Here is a 16,862-nt window from a genome sequence, read left to right as displayed (position 1 = left end):
TATAGTTTAACAAGCTCTGCAGGTGATTCTGATACCTGCTAAAGTTTGATCTCCTCCATATATGTCTCAAGAGACTGCTGAGAGAAGTGAATAGATAAATCTATAAAAGACTCTAAACATACCTGATACATGGTAAATTTGCAATAACATAAAGAGTTTTCTTGTAATATGGTAGATGCCCCCCACCCCCAATCTAGGGAATCTACAGTTCAGGGACAAGGATTTTGTCCATATTTTTAATTTCTAAATCCTCAGTTTCTGAAAGATTGTCTACCACACGGTAAGCAAGAGACTGATTAAATGATAAGAGAACACCAATGAGGTAATGCAATGCCAAAGGCCAGGACATAACAGAACTTATTTCCTTGTGTGTCTTAGCAATATTATTTTGATTTTTTTAATTCATATATAGGGAACAGTTGGGTAAATTTGCATAAGATCCCTTGCGATCTCTTGGGAAGGAATAAACTCCAATTCTTGTCTGCAGGATTTAGAGTAAGGAATACTGGTCCAGGACTATTAAGGTTGCCCAAGGAAAGGCCAAATGGCAGGAAGAGATATCTGAAATCTAAGGAACTTTAGTCTACTGACTGTTCCTTTTATGTCATGTCATGATTTGTGGTAGGTGTTGAAAGCCTTCCCAATTACACTTATTCCTGTGCATTGTTTGAGCTCAGAAAATAGTGACTTTATTAATTAGAAAAGCTACACCTGCAGAATTCAAGACCCAGGCCCCCGGAAATTCAGGGCATTACAGGATAGAAGGATCCTCAGTAGGTAACTGGGAGGCTTAGAGATATTATATGAGTGTGTCTAGAGACTCATAAATTCTATCAGAACCCACAACTCAAAAACTCAAGTTTTTCATATTCAAAAACCCAGGATATTACTAAAGAACTCATTGTCATAGGACACAAGATGATTCCAGATGTAGTGTATGGAGTTCTTGCTTATACTTTTCAAATTTTGTATTTAAAAGTTCTATGGGGGAAAAATGAAAAGGTCTATGTTTAAAGAACTTGAAACTTTCATTGCAGGGTGAGACCAGTCTGCGCAGTCAGGTGCCTGAGAGCCACACAGGCTACACCAGAAAGGTTTACTGCAGGTCCTGACGAAACGTGCCCGCTATGCACAGAGAACCACCTGCCCTCTGCCAATCTGGATATCTGTTTTGTTTTGTTTCTTCCTTAGGTGTAGATGGCTCGTTCACTCAGCTTATCCTTTCCTCGAATAAATGTTATGAATATGGTCCAATCAGGGTAAAGGCCCCATTTTGGCATTCTCACCGGCATCAAGCTCAACATACTGACGATAGAAATTTAACAATGCAGAACTGCTGTTTTAGTTACCTGTAGTAAGCAGTTTCTTCGTTTGAAATATCCCGGTATGCAATGTATATTAGTGACTGCAGTTGAAAGTCTCGGCACAGCCTTCCAGAGATTATTCAGGAACCAGATTTAATGACCTTCAGCAATAAGCCTACCCCGAAAGATGAGAAATAGTGGCAGATGGAGTTGGGGTATTTGGGGGCAGGTGGGGCAGTGAGTGTCTAGTTAGATTGTCTAGTTAGATCGGAGGTTATAAGAGTATAAATAGTTTCAACCTGAATGCTTTAATGATTCCAACCTACACCCTTTTCCTGAGCTGAGAAGTACAAAGTTCCACATTGACTGGTCTAAGGAACAGCAGCCTGGCATCACCTGGGAACCTGTTACAAATGCCGAATCTCAGACCCTACTCTGGACCTACTGAATCAGAATATTTAGTTTAACAAGATCCCTAGGTGGTTACATACACATGAGAATTTGAGAGGCTCTGTTCTAGGGGAGCACCTCTCATTCTTACTGCACATGAGAATCACCTGGGGAGCTCTTCAAATTCCTATGCCCAGGCCCACTCTAGCCTGATTAAATTAAAATCTCCAGATGGAGTCCAGGCATCTTTTGTTTCTTAAGGCATGCCAGATGATTTCAAGATGTGGCCAAGGTTGAGATAGATTTTTTTCTGCATTATAAATAATTTCTCCAGTTATTTATTATTTATATGAACTTTTGGGATTTACCTGACTTGTTCATCTATGACAAGAGAAACACCATTATTTTAGGTCCCTGTTTATAGAAAATGAAGTATATAAGATGTACTTAAATGGATATAATAATATAATATATACATGTATAAATATATATCATTTTTCAGTGAATGTGATGCATAAATGTTCCCAAGAACTATATTCTTATATGTTGGTTGTAAAGAAATACATTGAACAGCTAAAATTTGGTCATTGCTATTTCTCAACTAGTATCCCTAAGTTCTTTCCACCTGGACTCAGCAGTTTGGGTATTTTCTCAATCTCCCTCCATACTGAATAGATACAAAATGGACTTTCTGTTTAGGACCGTCGTGTTTTGTGTGTTGGTTTGTTATGATTTCAAATCCATTGACTATGACTTAAGTGACGTTGTTTTGATCTACTTGTTTACGGCTTAAGTGAAGCTGTTTGGATCTAAGGGTGAATTTGGAGGCAGGAGTCAGGATGAGAACGCAGAATTGTGCTACCCTGAGCTTATCTATACAAACATGTGAAGAAGTGACTGTGACGTAATGGGTATTTTATCTGCAAATACCAAGAATCAATGAGGTCCTACTGAAAGTGTTTGATGTGGGCAAGGCTATTCTTTATTGATCTAAGTAACTCTCTGAAGATCTTCAGGCACTTGCTCCAGCTCTGGCTAGGCTACCCCAGGTTGGTGGGGGTGTGGAGCTGCCTAGAAATCCCAGGAGGAGAGATATCTGTTGCTACCTTGGTAAGGCTACTGCTCATGGGCAAGCAGTGCAAGCTACGTAATGGTCCCCAGAGAATAGCTTCAGAGCAGCCTGCCTTGCCTGCCAGTTCCAGCACCGTACCTCACTAGCTATGTGCCCCAGCAGTGGGGGACCTGAGCCAGAATCTGATACCCAGATTTTAGTTGGAAGCACTAACTCTAAGAGGAACCAACTTGTAAAAAGGTACACCTCAACTAAGTGTGACTTTACCTCTTTATTTCCTCCTCTCCCTTTTGCTTGGAAAAATAGTGTAATTAATCTCTCATTGCTTTGGAGTATGTTATTTCTCTATTGGCTTATTAAGAGGTATGATCCTATATGCTGTTGCCTTGTGAAATATTACTATTATACATCAGGATTCCTGCAGCGAACCTGTGTTAAATAAATTACTGGGGCAAAGACAGATCTCAGCCTCTGAGCATAATTTGCCCCAAACAAAACAGTTCATTGGAGCGATGTAGCTTAGTTGCTAAAATGTCAGATGGGTTCCTTTTAAAACTCTCCCCTGCAGGTTTACCTTTCCTTCTACCCAGCAATTGCATTAGTAGGTTTTAAAAGGTAGCTGGTCCTCTCAAGATGCTGGCTTCTTTTAAAATTCTTTTAATCAAGATCTGCCTCTAATGCTCTTCATTTACTTTCCTAAGTGAAAGTGTAACATGAAAGCCAATTCCAAGCTGCTGGGGGCAAAAATAACTGTTCCAGGGCCTGGACCTAAACAGAGATCCTGTGCCTCCTCTTTGAAGTGTGGCCACCTGTGAACTCCTATTGATCTTGGGCAGCCAAGCTTCAAAGGGAGAAGGTTGCACTTCTCCCCCACCTGGCCACTGCATGTTATAACACTTTTGAGTCAGCAGGGGCTACTTTCAAGTTAAAATTTGGATTAAAAAGCTAAATTGTGAATGGTGAATGGCTCATAAGGTAGCTTTTAAAGAATAAATGTGATTTGAGATCTGCTCAGCAGTATCTTCTCCACCTCCTTTCTTTGCCCTCTTGTCACCCTCTGTATTTCAAAGGTCAGGCTTCTTTCAAATTAGTTTCTAAATCAGAATTTAATGAAGTCACTAACATGAAGGTGAATAGTTGATATATCTAGAGCAATCAGGAAACTGAAAAGCCAAAATAGCTTCCCACCTACATCTATTGACCTTGTGATGAAAAAGGAAAGTTGGTGGAGAAACTTTTTTTTCTTTCTTTTTTCCTTAAGGCTGGCTGCAAGAAGGATGGTGACTTATTTATAGATTTAAGTCTCAAAAGTTGCATTTTGCGATTCTACATATTTACTAAAGTATATGTATTCAGACTATTTCTCATGGTGTGTTATAATCCTAAAGGATTCTCAACTCCTTATGGGGCCTTTTTAGTACGTGAGAGAGTCAAAGGAGAGGAAAGAAAGCTTAATAAGAAAAGATCGTAATATTAAGGTTTAGTAGTTGAAAATACTTTGCTTTGTATTCTTTGAGATTAGCGTGTAGTTAAGAATAAAAGACTACTATCTTACATCTGTAATGATAGCATTTTCCTTTAAATTGGACTATTATGTTAAACATATTTTTAAATATGGTATCCACTAAGAAAATACCAACCTTTTAAGTTTTCATTTCCATTTTAATCCTTGGAAAACAACTGTCCTCATGTGATGATGACTTGAAAGGATTTTTTTCCTGGATGAATGGCTTAGCCACAGAGGATGTGTGTTTAGGGTAACACCAAAGTTCCCCCACTTGAAAGAGTTCAAATCGGCTTTGGGTAAAACCAAAATGACCCTGGAGACTTGGCCTGAATCTCTTGCTAGAAGCGTCTCAAAACTATGCTGAAACCATAATCTGGTTCCAGGATTAATTATCATTTCTCCCACTTCTCCTTTAGAAAACTGGGCAATATCACACCAAATGGTTTGTGTTCCATAATATCGCATCTGCCATTCAGGGTTGGGAAGATTATAGTCCTAGATGAAAATGTGGGAGAGAAATGGAAAAGCTAGACAAGGGGAATGTGTGTGTATATATATGCGTGTAATATATGTGTTTAAATGTGGCCTGAGGTGGCCACATCAGAGCATTAAATGACAAGGCTACCAGAAACTGTAGTGTCTATTAGGCAATTTGTGCAATTTGCAATTACTTGCATCTTTACCCACCTATAGATATAAATTTTCAAAGCATTCTTAAATTTTGCACGTTTATTAACACAAAATGTTAATAAGAGTCTGCACTTTTAGAAGAGGAATAACTGTCAATTTTATGCTGTGGAAGTAACATTTCATTTTTGCCAACACTAGCAACTATGAAACAAAGCCCTCACTTTTTTTTTTAACATTTTAGAGTTATATGGCAATCACAGGGTTTTGCTTAGTCTCTGATAATAGAAATAATGTCAGCTCTGCATTTGATATGCACAAGTAGCATTTCCATGAAAGTTTCGCGCTGCTACTGCAGCTAGACTTGCCCCGACTTTGTACGAGAAGGTAAATGACCTCCTGTGTCTTTTTCTGATTAAAGATCCTGGCAGGATCAAAACATAAGAATGCCAACCGTCCGTCAGTCAGTATCCCTTTAATCTGCAAGCCTCTATTTATTGGCTTTTATTTATTTGAAGCACCATCTCAGGACAAGAGTTGAAGTTGAGAAATATGCTGCTTCCGGAAACATAAAAATAATTTCTTTCTTCTGAATCACTATTGGATGCTCTTTTCCCCCATTGATTAAGATTTGGGGTATTTTTTGTGAGGTAAAAACTATCTTAATTATCAGGTATCTTATTGATTGAGAAATGAATCATAGATTTATTGAAATATAGGTGGTTAGTGAATTTTTATGCTGATTTTATTTTCAGAAGTATTTTATTTCAAATTTTCAAAATATCTATATTAAATAAAAAGCCTCTTTCAGAAAAAAAAATTTAAGAAAAACTTTTGATAAAGGTGATAGAATTGTCTCACTAACTATACCTTATACTAAAAACTATAAAACAATGCTTAAAAAGTATTTAAGTTGCAAATGATGGTTGCTACTAAAATCTTTGGCAAATATGAAAAATTAAGAGGCCCCAAGAGAAAGGACTGAAAATTTTAGTTGAAGATGAACATACATCACCTCCCACGTGTCTTCATTTTATTTATACCGCAATTCTCATTAGAGATTTTTGAAAACCATGAAACCTATGTAGTAGAAAATTATCTTAAGTATTGATTTAATTAAAAATTTATGAGCACTAAAGCATAGAGAAATGATAATTACAGAATAATTTGGTTATTTTAGTGATTCACATAGGAAAACTAATCTTTTTTCTTTACAGTCACAAGCAGAATAATATTTCTTTATATTCTTGGGAAATGATTATAACACACAAAACATTTATTCAAAATTAGAAATTATTTTCTGTCTCTCAGTAATGGTAGCTTATCATATATAGCTAAAGGGCTGTGACTTAGTTTAAATATGAAGTAGTCATTTATGGAAAACATTATGGCTCCAAAAATAGGTAAAGCTTTATGTTGCTGTAACATGGGCTTTGAACATCTTTCACCTGACTTGCAGAAAAATAAGGTATTTAATTTCACCTTATATTATTGTCATTTATTGTAGGAATTGCATTGTATATTTAATTTTTATAAATTTTTTTAATACTTAGGAGATAGGAGAAGAGTAAGAAATGAACATTTCTTCTGCTTACTTGTCATGCTAGGAGTTGTGTTGGACAAATGACAAAAGGCATCATTTGCCTTTTTTCCCCATTCTGCCTCCAAACATGATCTAAGGAGAAAAATGGCTCTATAAATAGAGTCCAAGAATTCTTTGAAGGTAAGAGGGACAGACAGAAAATCTATTCTAGATAGGAAGCACACATCATTCTTGTTGGGATCCAAATGAACTGAAATAATAATTAGAAATACTTTGCAATAATATGCTCACTGGTACAAAATTTCCATTTAAGTTCCATATCAGTATTGTAACCACTGAACATAGATGCCATGTCTCTTGTTCAAGATTCTGATCACTAGCCTTGCTTTTGATTATGTTGAGTGAGTTATCAAAGCTTGGAATCTGCATTGTGTTGGATGGCCAGGGTAGACCAGGATGTTTACCTGGTTTAAATGTGGAGCTCAGTGCACACGTGATTTATGGGGCTTTTGCAATAATTCTCAGGTTGGACAAGGCTGATTGTCTAGCTTGTTACATAAAATCAATACGCATTTCACTCACTTTTATTACGCATATAATTTTAATTTAGTCTCAGCAATTGGAATACTTTTCACTTATACTTTCCAACAAAAAGTGGAAAATATGTATAATGGATTTCCATATCTTTAAATCTTCTTTTAAATTTCTGCAGTTTGATCAACTTATTTAATAGGCCAAATTGGAAGTAGGTGGGATGAGGGTTTAATGTAGTATATTTAAAAGGAGAAAAAATGAGTGGGAAATATCAGGGAGGGAGACAGAACATGAGAGACTCCTAACTCTGGGAAACGAACAAGGGGTGGTAGAAGGGGAGGTGGGCGGGGGGTGGGGGTGACTGGGTGACGGGCACTGAGGGGGGCACTTGATGGGATGAGCATGGGGTGTTATTCTATATGTTGGCAAATTGAACACCAATAAAAAATAAATTTATAAAAAATGTTAAAACTACTGTGTAGGGTCTTTACAATCAAAACTGTCTTATTCCTGATATATTTAAAATAATAAATAAAAATCTCTTATTACAATAAGACACTATCTCTTAGTAAAAGATTCAGCACAAGAAGGGCATCAATACCATCAAAGCCAATCTATAGTTTAAATGAAAAATTTTGAACTTAATACATTGATTTTTACATTTGTCTGTATGACTAAGTGTGTATTTCAGAATATTTCAAATACTAATAGTAAGAGAGGACTTCCATTGTATTATCAGTGCATCTCAAGTATTTATCTTTAAAACTATAATGCTAACACCAGAGTGTAAAGAAAGATATAGGGAATGAAATATAAATCAAAGGAGGATATGCAGGCAGGCAAGTACCTTCACATATATAAAGTACAAATAATTCAAAAGCATTTTGAATGAACAGTTTAACTCCATAAACAGGAAAAACAATAATCTAGTATCTATTGTAAATGTGTAATGTGAAAATAAATGTAATCGAATAATCAAAAAAAAAATAAAAGGATCTTGACCTCCTTTTATGTATGTATTCATCCTTCTTAGCTCTAAATATGATTGATGCTTTCTTTGAAATATGAAAATAAAGCTATGATGAAAAACAATATGACCTTTGCCATTTTTCAGTTCATGTTTCTTGATTTCCATTAAAACAACAAATATATATTGAACACCGATTACCTGGCCAAAGTACTAGGAGCTAGAAATGCAGCTCTTAATAAGACAAACCTGGTACAGACAAGGTTTTATTGGAGCAAATAGCAAGCATATTAACCTACCATAGAGTTATGAGGAGGTCCTCTCGGAAAAAATGAGATTTAAAACTGAGATTTGAAACATTAACAAACCTCAACCATGAAAAATTGAGAAAGACAATGGGACTTGTTTGAGTGGAAAAGAAAGGAGGACATGAGCAAAGTGAGTCTTGAGTGAGCACCTGGTAGGGCCTGTGTTGTGTGATCAAGCACATGGGCCCAGGGTGTTGTGCTGCAGGAATGTCACATGTGTTCAAGAAAAGAATTAGAAGAAAAATGGGTGACTATGGGTTAGAGGCAAGGAAACAAGTCCTTCATTACAAAAATAATAATACTAAATGAGCTCTATAGGGCAGTGACACGGACTAAAGCAGCAGGCACTAAGGAGGTGGAGGAAAGCCTGGATGGAAAAGGATCACTGAAGGAATCAGAGCAACTGACAGATGAACAATTTTTATTATTATTTTATTATTTTATTTATTATTTTATTTATTTTTTTTACTGATTCAGCTGCATGTATTTGCTCCTTTTGCTCCCCTGACACTATAACCTCACTCTTTTCTACTATGGTCACCCAACCAAGGTTTGTCATGTCATACAATTCATCATCCAAAGGCTTATGCTGTTCTCGCTAACAGGCAAATGTGCAATACATCCCATCATGATAACATGCCAGAATATCAGTGCGCGTAAGGTTTATCTTTTCCAGCTTTGGTCTTTATATGCAGAATAAGAATTATTGTTAGTGGTGATCGTTTCCCACAGTGATCTCAAAGCTTAAAAAAAAATTGGAAATTGAAGATGCAAGGATTTGTAAAGCTACCTTAGACACTTACTGGAGAAATGATAAGGCTCCTGGCCATCAGCAGCCTTTGTGTGCCTGCCCTTTTTACAACTGTACATAAGCCAAGAGAGGTGGCATGAGCTTAGCAGAAGAGCATGTTCAACAACAGAGAATCAACAAAGGGGCTCCACTTGTGGGTGTGTTTATTTGAGATTGTTTCATAATGCTGTGGCCTCAGAGGTCCTTTTCTTATCAAATTCTCTCTCCTCTTCATCCGTTTCAGAGTCCATGCACTTTGTCATCCACATCATCATCCATTACCCATTTTTCTGCCAGGCCGGGAAAACACTGAAGGATGAAAACACTTTCGACTGACATTGGGAGAGCTAATAACACACTGAGCGAGCAGTTGTTCAGGGACTTTATTTCTTCCTGGTGTGTAAGTGACTGTGGCCACGCTGTTCAGTAGATTGATGGGAAGATGAAGGGACAGAGTAGCCCACGTTCCACCAATCTATTTCAAAGGTGACAAGACCTTCACGACCCTTGAAAGAACATTTCTATTTCTTCCCTCTTTCTGTTTTTCTATTAGGCTGTTTGAATATTAGTGAAGAGAAATGTTGAAAACCTCAAGTGGGATACAGAGGAAACAATCTTAAAACTATCACTTTAATTTAGTGTAGAGAGCCTGAAATATTCAGCTTTTGGTAGGTCAGAAATCCAGGGTGATGTTTCTATGAAGCATAGCCAGGTGGAGAAGATTTGGCCTCATTGAACAAGAATGGATAATAGTAATTTCTGTTTTCAGGGGAACAATGGTAGGGCAGCACATGGAATCAAATGTGTTCAAATTCACCAACATTCTCTGTCTTATTTACCCCATACTGACTAATGTGAAAGAACGTCTTAGAAGGAGCAACACAATACTTGAGTTTATGTCACATTTGTCATGAAATACTTTTTGAAAACTGTAATTTTAGGATGGACTGTGTTGGCCCCTGCAGCTGTGAAGTTCTCAGATATTTGATGCTTGGCTTGTAATTCTTAGAAGAGAGTTTCAGTTGAAAAAGAGAAGTGGGGCTGCCCCAGTGGCGCAGCAGTTTAGCGCTACCTGCAGCTGGGGGTGTGATCCTGGAGACCCGGGATTGAATCCCACGTGGGGCTCCCTGCATGGAGCCCGCTCCTCCCTCTGCCTGTGTCTCTGCCTCTCTTTCTCTCTCTCTCTGTGTCTCTATGAATAAATAAATAAAATCTTAAAAAAAAAGAAAAAGAGAAGTGGAGCTGGCTAAGAAAGTTATGGTAGATTTTACTCTACTCTTCAATTTATAATCATATTAAAACAATTCCTTCTAAAAGAGTCAGAGCAAAGTGACTGCTAAATATTTCTTTCAGTTCAATAACAGAATCTCTCCAGGAAACAACAAAGAAGACAAATCAATACACCAAAATGGGGCAAATAATTTTCCCTTGAATAGCAGGCAAGACACAAAATGTCTGAATTCTGACAGACTCTCAAGTTATTAAAGAGATTTTGTGTCAAATGGTTTATATTGTATATCATTTGGATAGCACTACAAAAATTCAAAGGTGTAGTCAGTAAAGGAATATCAAATGTAATACAATCCAACTTTCAACCTCCTGCTTCTGATATTAATATTAACCCAGCCTTTCTGAGAGTACATTGTTTGCTTTTGTAAGATAGATAAAGGGAAGACAAATATTGGAGTAAACTTTAGCTATACAAATAAATCTTTTAATGTTCTAATAACACTGATGAAAAAGCTATTTTCTAAAATTATTTTTATGGAATCGACTGATCTTCAGTACTCTTTTTACAACTTCCCTGCCAAAAAAGAGAATACGACAATAAAACATCTTGACTTTAAATTATTAAGCCAAAGTCCTTGAAAAGGTAAGTTAAAGCATTTAAAGAAATCTACTACAATTCTGGAAAATATCAAATATGGTTTGGAAATTGTTGATAAGGAACTCAGTAATTCATTTGATTCCAACCTTTTAATCATTTATCTTTTAAGAAGTCTAAAAACAGGATTCAGTGCAAATATTGACAAGCCCTTTCCCTGTTGTGGTCTGAGGAGCACATGGTGAAGTTGGATAGACAGGAACCAGGGGAGGGACACCTGGGTGGCTCAGTTGGTTAAGTGACTGCCTTTGGCTTGGGTCATGATCTCAGAGTCCTGGGATCAAGCTCCACATTAGGCTCCCTGCTCGGTGAGGGGTCTGCTTCTCCCTCTCCGCCTAACCCTCCCCCTGCTTGTTCTATCTCTCTCTCCCTCTCTCTCTCAAATAAATAAAATCTGAAGAAAAGAAAGGAAAGAAACGAAAAGAAAAGAAAAAGAAAAAAGAAAGAAAAGAAAAGAAAAGAAAAGAAGAAAAGAAAAGAAAGAAAAGAAAAGAAAAGAAAAGAAAAGAAAAGAAAAGAAAAGAAAAGAAAAGAAAAGAAAAGAAAAGAAAAGAACTGGAAGAAAGTGGACTTGGGCATCTGCTATAAATAACTACACTTGGCTTTTAACTTGCCTCCATTTTTGTTTTACTGATATATAATTGCAGACTGCTTCTATTTTTTCATAGTAAAAACAACCAAACAGATGATATATTAGTATCTTAAAGATTACTTTTTTTTGTCTAATATCATTAACTGGAACACCATTATAGGTTATATGTTCAGGCACTACATGACGTCCTCTTTCTCTGTCTCCTTCTCTCTCTGTCTCTCTGTCTCTCTCTCTCTCTCTTTTGGAGGGGGTGTTTCTTTTAGTCCTTTTTTCTGTCTCCCTTCTTCTTTCTTCCTTCAATTCTACTTCCTCCTCTTTCTTCTAGCTGTTTCTCCCCCTTGCTGTATTCACATTACTCAGGACTCAGGTATGGAGATCAGAATGCAAGTAGAGTGATGATGCTTACTTAGTGCTTTTCTGAATCTGAAGTTCTAGTTTACTCTGAATTCATGCAAATTGTAAGAATGAGTTTCTTCCTTAGGTTCATTTAAATCACATAAAATGAGTTATTTAATGTTCTCCAATAGTAGGAAGAAAGATTTTTTCCCCCGTCTTTCTTTTCATGTAAGTATTCTTTTCCCAAAGAAGATTAGCTTTATAATATCAAGTGCATTTCTTTGTTTTTCTTGTACTATTTTAATACTGCCTCTCTTACCTCCAAAACTTAAAACTGAGCTATCTCTACTGTTTCAGAATTTGTTTTACTTCCTTTATATCATTCAACATTATAGAATCATCTTCAATATTTATTTTCAAAAGACAGGAGCAATTCAGAGTAATAAATCTAATCCTGCCAAAATCTACTTTAGCTGCAAAGCCAAAGCGTATTCTTGCTCCATGTATCTCTGGTTCTCACTCCACTGTGCTGATCTGATCGAGTGTTCATTTTCTTCCATCATTCGTGTCTCTGTATCATTTTATATTTGTACTTGCAGTTATTGCATTATATTATTCTTATATTTCCTCGTCCTCTTCTTTTCCCTTTTGAATATCTGATGTAGATAATATGTACTGTTTATCCACCTCTGGAGAACTTTAGTTCCAAAAGTGGCTTCAAGTTTCTTTTCAAAAACAATATAAAATAATGTACTTGCATGTTGTATTTGTGTGCATGTGTTTCAGTGTACTGCCAAATAATCCTAACAAAAAGAGTATAGTCAAATAGCTCTCTGGTTGCAAAAAATTAACTGGATAAACCAACTTATTTCTGAAATTCTCGTCTTTAACTTGGGAGACAAGTCTTCTTGGATCTCTTTATTTCTGTACTTTTTGGTAGCAGGGGCATTGATTTCCCTTTGTTCTAGATTAGCTTTTAAAGGATATTTTTACACAGAATAGGCTTGGATGGTGCAGTTAATTTCTGAAGCAAGTAACAGTTTTGTTTACAGTCCTGAAAGATTGAGATGGCTGACCCCCTCTGGAGGAAAGGGCAGGCATGCTCACTGTGCACTATAAAATATTCCTCTCCTATAATACAAGTCAGAGACCATATGGCCCAATTTATGTCCCCTTATAAAAATTGAGGCTCAGGAAAATGGTACAAATGCTGATGCTTAGGACTGCCATTGCAATAAACCAACTATTATCTTTGGCCCCGGAGTTATGTTTCATCTGCCAGCAGCCAAGAAGTTTGGCGAGCTAAGTCTGACCTTTTAGAGTTTTGTTGAGGAGTTTTGATAACATAGGTGATATGCTTACAGAAACGTGGCTTTCTGGAGGAGGAATGATGACAATCTTGTGGGCTAATTAACAGGATTTGAGTAAACTCCACGGGAATCAGTAGTGATGTGCTGACAAAGTAATATGGTCAATAAATGGTCCCATACTTCATTGCTTGTTGATGAGAAGGAATTAGGGGATGGTTGCAGGATGAGTACTAGGAAACAGGCTCAAATACAGATGCCAAAGCACTGCCTGGCTGTTGCTAACTGTCTCCTAGCCTGGAGGTGGGAGAGGGTTTCCTTACCAAACTGGTAGTCAGCCTCAGATCTATCCAATTATAACAACTGGTACTAAGAGTTACTTGAGGGTAAAGGGAGAGCAGATGTTTCTGACCCCCTTAAGAACTCAGTCACAGAAATGTACACCATGCAGGTGAAACAAGGGGTATTGATGACCTCTGTTGCAGAAACTCAGAAAATCATTGGAATCTTAGCTGGTTTGCTTGGGGGTTAAGGGGGGTAGGCACATAAGATTTGTTGAGAAGAATGGTAATAACTGAGCCATCTTACAGCCCAGCACATCCTCATCCTGCAGTCTATCATGCCAACCTTAAATTTATCTATCTATCTATCTATCTATCTATCTATCATCTATCTATCATCTATCTATCTATCTATCAATTTATTTATTTTTTGCTGTGGGTACTGGCTGCTGTAAGGGAGTTTTGGCATTGTCAGGGAGAATTCATGAGAGAATTAAACTCCCACAGGAAATCATAGATGAAGCACTGGCTAGTTTTTGGGCTCTTACTGCCTGGATTAGGTTTATAAGGCTTTTGAAGGTGACCAGAAAATAAGATACTGACCCAAAGAAGTATAGACTAACTACCTCAATCAGCCTTGCAACCCTAGAAAATGTCATATGGTAGAGATAGCCCAAATTTAAGGCTAGTGGCTCAGAGCGACAAAGATAGAATGTTAAAATGGTGCAAGAAAAACAAAAGAAATCACGTGACTGTTACAACGCTAGACTTCCTTGGTGTAAAAGAACTTTTATATGAAGGGGAAGATAACAAAAGTCACTCTTCCTACTGAGTGAAAAAAAGAGATATTACTCTTGTAATAACAGCAGATGCCATGGATTAAGATGGACTCCTGAAAAAAGGTTGCCACTATGCAAGTCAAGCCTGAATCAGTCAAACAATTCTCCTGGGCCCGGGCAGAAAGCAATGTGACTGCTGAGATAAGAATCCCAAAATTGATGGTGTCAGCAATAATGACCTTGCTACCCTATATAAGGATTTGGATGAGCTGAAAACAGAAGTTGGTTTGGTTGTCATAAGTCACTGCCACGCTGCTGGCAACCAGAAGTAAATACAAAGCCTTCTTTATTGGCTCAGAGTGGCTCTCTCCCTTGGTCCCTCTTTACTCTCCGACCTTGATCTTACCTTCTTCAATGATAAGGATAATTAGGCACAGAGACCAGGTCTCCCTGTTCAGGAGGATGACTAAAATCTTTATGCACCAGTCCAAGAATGCTGACGAACTTCAGCAAGGACAGAGGCTCAAACTTTAATGGTTCTTTGGACAGAACTTGTCCAATGCACCATACTACATGTTGCAGGTGGAGAAAGGTGGTACCTGAATTCATCTGATGCGGGGAACAAGGTTCATAGTGGGGAGGAAAGGGAAGCCAATATGATCTTGTGGGAAGGACTCTACTGGTTTTGCTACTTCATCTGAATGAATAGTAGAAATTGGTATGTTATATTCTTATACTTCTCTGTCCCATAAATTCTGGAATTCTCATGACTGAGAAGAGTGACATAAATGTTTTGCTTTGAGGGTCACAGAGTGTTCTCAAATGTATTGTACACACACACACACACACACACACACACCATAGAATTCTCTCCTTCCTGGCCTGAAATAGATGAAATATTGTCATCATATACCTTTACCTTCAATTATGGACACTGAAATGCCTCATTTAAAATTCTCATTTATTATTTGGATTAAAAAGTCTGACTTATAGACAAGAAATGTAATAAGACATTCTCAAAAATCTAGATTTTACTGTCCCAGCTGAAACTATATTTTTAATCATGGCAGTAACGTGGTGAGAGAAAAGAAGTATGCGAGGCACCTTTAGAAAAAGTAGAATCCTAGAATATTTAGGCCTCCTGTGGGAGAATTAGGTCTCTCTTTGGCTGTTGGCATAAAGGAAGAGGTTGCTGAAGCAAAGATTAGGGACTGCTCAAGACAAAATAGTACTACTTATTTCAAAGTTTTACCATATCCAACTCTTAGAATAAAAGTAAGAAAACATCTGCTGCTCCAGTTTTGAATGTTCTATGTCTAAAACTTTCACAGTTGGTGGTGCCAAGATGTGCATGAGAGGCTACAGGCTCCAAGCATGAAGACAAGGGTTAGTCCCTACAGATGCTTTACAAAAACATGTGAGCTGGGGTCTCTCTTCCCCAGTAAGATCTAGGTAAAATTGCCTTGAACAATTCTTCAACCCCAATTCTATGGCTTGTGCAAATACTACAACCTCATCAAGATTCTAGATTTCTGCTGATTCTAATATCCATATAATTTGGGAATGTGCTTGGTGGACACATATTATAATGTGTCTGTATGTTTCCTCTTTACTCCTGCCTTCATTTCCTACACCGGTATACCATCTGTACCATACCTCAAATTAATGAAGACATGCTATTTTCCTTAAATGTTCCACACGAAATTAGTCATACCAAATATTTCATATAAATTTTATGTTCTTGAACTTAACGGAATATTTGGAGTCAGGAGATCACATGTGAATCTCCCAATGTCTCCCTGGCAATATAATCACTTCTCCTCTTTCTGCTCTTCATCTCATTTCTTTGAGTAGCCTCCTGGAGAAGCTTCTTTTCCTATTATGGACAGGTGTTCTTCTCTCTCCTATTCCTACTTCCAAAACTGCATACTCAAAAAGTGAAAAACTCAGTAGGTGGTAGGAAAACTGTTATTTTTCTTTTCATTTTTTCTCAGAGATTATATTATATTACTTAATTTGGACTGTTTAAATATTCATAGATTCACATAGAGATCTTTTTTGTTTAAGAAATGTATTCTAATATATTGAACTGTCTTTTAGCTCATTTTGCAGAAGCATTGAAATATATTCTCACTGACTCTGGAAGGTGTCTTTTAAAAGTTTGGAAGGGTCACAAAGCATAGAACAATACTTTAAGACAAATAATTTTGTATACTTTTATAGAGATTACTATGACCCATAATTTTAAGAGTTTAATGAGTTTGGAAATTTAGAATGTTTAACTATTGCTATGATATTTTAAATATCAGCAAATGTTTTTTAAAGTAATTAATTATATTTTTTTTCCTTTTCCGGTGGGTACTCTTAAAATATTACCAGGAAAACATCACTAATAAGAAAAAAATCTTTTTAATATCAATAGGAAAAAGAAAATAATAATTTGGGGAGTATATCAAACTCATTCTTAAGCATAATACTTGCTGGAAAGCCAAATTGAGAGAACTAGAGTTTTTTGAAATTGAGATGTTATGATATTCAGTTTGAACAACTTTTGTTCCAATTGGGCCATTACCCTCTACTCCTCCCCTCCCCCCCCCCTTTTCCTTCTCTCTAATTATTTACCCCTCAAGAAGAGTTTAT

This window comes from Vulpes vulpes, chromosome 1 (genome assembly GCF_048418805.1).
Source record: "Vulpes vulpes isolate BD-2025 chromosome 1, VulVul3, whole genome shotgun sequence".
Taxonomy (NCBI): Eukaryota; Metazoa; Chordata; class Mammalia; order Carnivora; family Canidae; genus Vulpes; species Vulpes vulpes.
Note: the sequence above shows the minus strand (reverse complement) of the source record.